The 6,327-nt window shown below is 38.9% G+C and overlaps 1 long non-coding RNA gene across 1 annotated transcript; it reads right to left on the reverse strand.

Moving 5' to 3' along the window:
* Positions 1–235: 235 nt before the first annotated feature.
* On the reverse strand, positions 236–4,226 carry LOC103887677. Its single transcript, XR_002524399.2, has 2 exons — positions 2,704–4,226; positions 236–2,617 (listed from the first exon to the last, which is right to left on the reverse strand). It is a non-coding gene; the product is annotated as an uncharacterized LOC103887677 (long non-coding RNA).
* Between the last annotated feature and the right edge of the window lie 2,101 nt (positions 4,227–6,327).

A 6,327-nucleotide genomic window follows, 5' to 3' on the forward strand; every position in this document is an offset into this window, starting at 1 on the left:
GAGAAAACCAATTTTTAAATATATCAAACAAATTTGACATAATTGATAGTCACGACATCAGATGAAAATCTGTGCTTGAAAAGGTGCATTGTTTTTAAGAGTTAAATACAATCTTGCCATCCTGAGCATTCCAGAACTCTCTACAGCCAATGCAAGGTCCTTTTCTGGGACAGTTTTCCTCCATACTCCAGGCCTCACACATACCGGCCAAATAAAAATGCTATTGTGATACCAATAGTGATTAGAAATAATACTTTATTTTCAGTAATTAACAAAAGGCAGATATCCTGAAAATCAAATAATTGGCAAGCGAGTTTATATTTTAACCTGATAATTTCCTGCTCATAAATGTTTAATTGTATGTTAGACATAAATCACTCATGAAAGCATTTTATAGCAGCACCTTCTTTTCTGGCATCTATTTTCAGGTTTATAGAAAATGGCTAGGCCAGGTATAGTTGCTCAAGCCTGTAATCCCAGCACTTTGGGATGCTGAGGCGGGTGGATCACTTGAGGTCTGGAGTTCCAGGCCAGCCCTGGCCAACATGGTAAAACCCCATTTCTACTAAAAATGCAAAAATTTGCCAGGCATGGTGGCAGACACATGTAATCCCAGCTACTCAGGAGGCTGAGGCAGGAGAATCATTTGAACCTGGGAGGCAGCAGTGGCAGTGAGCCAAGATGGTGCCACTACACTCCAGCTTGGGCAACAGAGCAAGACTGTCTCAAAAAAAAAAAAAAAAAAAAAAAAAAAGAAATCTGGACGAAAAAGTCCTAGAGATGTGTTGCACAACAATGTGCATATAGTAAACACTAATATACAGTATACTTAAAAATGGTTAAGATGGTAAATACATGTTTTTAACCACAATTTAAAAAAGAGTTAATTATGTCTTGCGGTTTATGTTTTTAATCAACCAACAAATATTTGAGTACCTAGATACCTTGTTGTGGAGGATACCAAGAAGTGCAATTGATGGTTTCAGTTCTCAAGGAACTAGCAACCAAGTTGGGAGAAAATATTAAGTATGCATAAAAGTTAATTAACAATCTCAGGCAATAGAATGATACCAAATGAGAAGAGTCATAAAGTCTTCTAGGCAGGAATCTTTTTCAGCTACAGGGATAGAAATATTTGTTAGGTACTTAAGTGGCTTTCAAACCATTTTAATATATATTTTCTAAATTGACCCTTTTAATAAATCTAGGAGGTATTATCTCCATTTAACAGGCGAAATAAAAGCTCAGAGGTTGTAATTTGCCCAACTTCACATGGTAGAGCTGGGAACTAGACTCAATGTCTTTCAGTGCTTATTCCTAGTGGGATTTATCTAAATTGGCATTGAAGATTTGCTGCCAAAAGTGTTTTCAGGGTTAAACAGAATCCAAATGTGCTAGAATTACCATGGTTTTATATTTGCTAAAATTAGAATTATTCTGTCATCCTGCTAAAGAGCATCAAGTAACTTTTAGTACAAAATAACAGATCTTTTTTTTTTTTTTTTGCTATTTACTGGTTAGGGAAACTCAAATCATACTGTGATAGAATGAGGACGAGCATACAAGGCTTCAATTTCACTATTTATACACAGCCATTTAGCCAACTGCAGTCCCATGAAAGACATTCCTTACCCATCATGTCTGACACCATTTCTTAAAGTCATAATACACATACTGTATTTGAGATAGTTCTGACCTGACCCATGTATAACAGAGAGCAACACTAACACAGCAGAAAGGGCTAAGACTATACGAGTTACACACATTTTTTAAAACCACATCCTGCTATTTCAGTAGATTGACTTCTATCCAGAAAGTGCAGGAGCATTAAGTCTGTTCATACGATAACCCTATCTGATTACCCAGGGTCAAGCTACTGTTTATCTTTGCTAGACAGAACCCATATCCTGAGTGGGGGACCTCAAACCTTCCGTGTTTTTCGCATTACCGGTGTACCACTTCCAGGCAATCCAGGCTCTGACATTCTTTATACATCATCACCTAAACCATAATAAAAATACTCCAATTCTTTTTTTTTTTCTTTCTTTTTATGGTAAAAGTAAACACAGATAGAGGGGTCAGGAGCTTTGCCTTTCTTTTCCTTCTCGAGTGCGCAACATTTTGCAAAAGGACAGTGCTGCCCTCTACTGCTGAATGTTGAAATATTATTAATACATGAGATTCCTACTAGCTTTGTGTACTAGATTACCACAATCTATTACATTGTTCTAAACGAACCCTTTAAGAGTTATTTAAAAGACTGTGTTCTTGGCAAATACATTGAATTTGTTTTCTTCATTATCTCTTCATATACCTTCATCTTGTACCATCTTGCATCTTAGGACATGATGCAACCAAAAGGACATTACAACTTAGGGGAAAAAGGCTTAACATGGCTCTAGAAGTAAGAGACTGTACTGGTGATCCATTTAAGGAGAAACAGGGCAAGGAGAGGAAATTTTCTTCTGACTTCAAGGTCTGTAGCTTTCCCATTCTTCTGTTATTTGGAGTGTCTTTATTTGTTTTTTTGCTAAGGCAATTCATTTCCTTCTTTGTGTTTCTTTGGAGAAGGCTGCGGCCCCAGGATGTGGAGAGAATAGTGTTTCTAAAACATTTTCTATTATTCAGAAAAAGATAATATAGGTATACAAAGGGCTATCATTAACATTTACATTTTAATTATTAATAAAGTTGTCTTATTACCTTTAAATTGCCTTGAGATTTTATAGATCTCTACAAAGACTTCTCGGAGGCCTCTAGATATTTTGAAAATTGTGTTCTCTGCCTTCTTTTCCATTTGAAAAATATTTCGGAGTACATGCCTGCAAGAGGCCAGATCAAGCAGACTTCAAAGAGAGTTTGCCTAACCATTACCACCCTCCAGCAACCCAGGGGCTAATTTCTTATCTATGACAATAGTAAAAATAATAATTTCCATAACTGTGTTAAACGTGTGTATATCAACACTAAGCAAAATCCTTTTAAAAATAATTTACATATAAGAATATTAAAACCAGATACATCAAGTAATTTACTCAAAGTTTCAAAACTAGTAACAGGCAAAGCTAGAATTTGATTCCAGGCCCAAGCCTATGTATTGTTCTACTATGCCGCTCATAATTTAATAAAAAAGCTAAACAAATCTCAAAGGCAAGTGCTTGTAAACAACATCTGTAATGATAATGATGGGCCCAGTTAATATTTGAGTACTAAGTGTCAAGTACAATTCAGAGTTGTATGAAATCATTTAATTAAATTAAATAATTTAATCCTCATAGCAACCCCATGAGGTAGAACTATTATTATTCCCAGATGAGGAAACTGAGGCATACAGAGGCAATCTAGTTCCAGAGGCCATGCTTTTAACCATTAGGCTAAACTGCTTCTTAAGCAACATACAAAAACTATACAGCACAATTTTAAAATGGTGCCATGGAACTTAATCACGTTCAACAAGTAGGTAAAACCATCAGTTTTCAGTCCTATTGATCTATCTGTTATACAAAAATTTCAGCAGCTTTAAATAAAGTTCTGCATGTGTGGGTACTCAGTTCAGGAACTAACCTTAGACCCTGTCCACTCTATGCCCTTCTATGAGGTAGGAAGCAGATAAATATCCTCACTTGGTTCAATCCATGTGTGTGGATTATGGGAGGAGTCATACATAAGGGAGGGAAGGAGAGAACTGAGGGAAGAGGAGACATGGTTCCATGAAGGCACACTCAGGAAACAAGCCAGTTCATTTGAGAGGAGAGGTTGATAAAGGATCACTTTCCTTAGCAAGAACAGTAAACTCATTACAGTGGGAGAACAGCACCACCTCAGGAGCCCTATGCTTATCTTATAGCACACTATTTAGCCACACTGTGACTCTAGAACAGATCTCTTCATACAGCTTTGATTTTTAAAGAAGTATTTGCTCAGCACACAACTCAGCTTCTAAATAATATCCTACTCATAGTGCAAGCACTCACCCAAATATAACGACTCCAAAGCACTTTGTGCTTGAGTGCAAAGAATGATAAACTCATCCCTCCCCTGACTTTTTCCTAAGTTTAGGCCTTCTGGGTATTCAGGGGCAAGACTGAGTAAAATAAGCATGTGTGGCCTGGTGCAGTGGCTCATGCCTGTAATCCCAACACTTTGGGAGGCCGACTGCTTAGCCTAGGAGTTCGAGACCAGCTTGGCCAACACAACGAAACCCCATCTCTATAAAAATTCACTGCGCATGTTGGTGCACACCTGTGGTCCCAGCTACTTGAGAGGTTGAGGTGGGACAATCACCTTGGCCCAGCAGGCGGAGGTTGCAGTGAGCCAAGATCGTGCCACTGCACTCCAGCCTAGGCAACAGAGTAAGACTGTCTCAAAAAAACCCAAAAAACAAAAAACCATCCACATGCTGATTTGCTTATAGGTTCATGCAGTGCTCACTGCTCTTCTTGCCTGTCCAGCCCTGCAGGCTTTAGATTTCCAAGACAGTATGTTCTAAAGGAATTCATTCCAGGTGATGCTGTTGCTATACGGGTTCCCTGTTCCTCTTTTCCACTTCTTTTGAAGAAAAGGTTTCAGGAAAGGGAGCACGGCAGAAGGGAGATGCTAGGACGACTCCTGAACAGACAGTCATAAGGAAGGCAGGAGGCAGTGACAACACCAGCCTCTTTCTCTTCTGACCCTTACTGCCCTTTCCCTGGGCACTCACTTCATCTGGCTGCCTACCTGTCTGGGTAGCATCCAGCTCTTGAGTCTTTTGCTTGAATTATCCATTCAGCAAGGAGGCAGTGTTGAATCAATTCTAAGCCAAAGTGTTAAAATTAGCGATGACTTGGAAAGCATTCTGTTTATTTCAAGACTGGCGTTAAATTAGAAGGGCAACCTACAGGACTCAAGACAGAAAGGTACTGCACTTAATCTCCAAGAACCTCACACTCCCTAGGAAAGCAGTTTGAGACTTGGATCCTACATAATATATAGGCTTCCTTCTCCCCCAGTAATTGCCCTTTTTAAAATTCAGATCAGATATTGCGGGGACATAGAGAAAAACTGCACATGGCACCTTCTTTGTCCCTATCAGTGTTGGCTTGATTATGGGGCTGCTTAGGATGTTAATAAATATTTGGTCTTAGCCAACAGTGTTTAGGTAACCTAGGGCTGTTTTTCTCCCAGGGAATGACGTAGGGAGTGACCATGATATTGCTGGCCAACGCTGTGAAGATCATACTTTTAAATCAAATTCTGAGAAGGTTAGGCTATACAATGTCCCCCTCAGCAGTTGCCCTCTGCCCCTGCTTTTGGAAGCACTGAAAGTTCATTGTCATTTGACCTTCAGTGTTGAACTTGTAATGCTTAAAATGTTATTAGTGAAACACTATGGGCAGTTACCTTTAAAACCAGAAGCAGTGTTTCGGAAAACAAGTAGATAACACAAAAAGTTGACAGATGTTACATATCTACAAAACTTTGGCTTGTGTGTATTACTCTGAATGAAAATTCATTTTAAGATTTATAGTACTATCCATTGGAGAGGGGCTGTGATATTGTTTTCTTCTGAAACACCAAGAGAATTGACTCTTCTACCATTTGTTGAAGGCTTAGTAAGTGCAAGAAACTTAGGGAGACTTACAGGTCCCTAGCCAAAAGAAGCTACATGGCCAAGAAGCATATAAAATACTCAACATCACTAATCACTAGAGAAATTCAAATCAAAACTACAATGAGATATCATCTCACACCAGTCAGAATGGCTACGAATAAAAGTCAAGAAATAACAGATGCTGGTGAAGTTGTGGAGAAAAGGGAATGCTTATACAATGCTGGTGGGAACAGAAATTAGCTTAGTCACTGTGGAAAGCAGTGTGGCGATTTCTCAAAGAACTTAAAACAGAATTACCACTCGACCCAGCAATCCCAGTATTGGGTCTGTACCCAAAGAATACAAATCGTTCTACCATAAAGACACATGTACATGTATGTTCACTGCAGCTCTATTCACAATCGTAAAGACATGGAATCAACCTAAATGCCCATCACCTAAATGCCCATCAGACAGGATGAAGAAAGTACGGTACATATACACCATGGAATACTATGCAGCCATAAAAAAAAAAAGAGATCATGTCCTTTGCAGCAACATGGATAGAGCTGGAGACCTTTATCCTAAGTGAACTAATGCGGAAGAGAAAACCAAATACTACACGTTCTGACTTATAAGTGGGAGCTAAACATTGAGAACACATGGACACAAAGAAGAGAACAAGACACCGGGACCTACTTGAGGGTAGAGGGTGGGTGGAGGGAGAGGATCAGAAAAAGTACCTGTCAAGTACTATG

The sequence above is a fragment of the Papio anubis genome, chromosome 11 (assembly GCF_008728515.1).
Source record: "Papio anubis isolate 15944 chromosome 11, Panubis1.0, whole genome shotgun sequence".
NCBI classification, from domain to species: domain Eukaryota; kingdom Metazoa; phylum Chordata; class Mammalia; order Primates; family Cercopithecidae; genus Papio; species Papio anubis.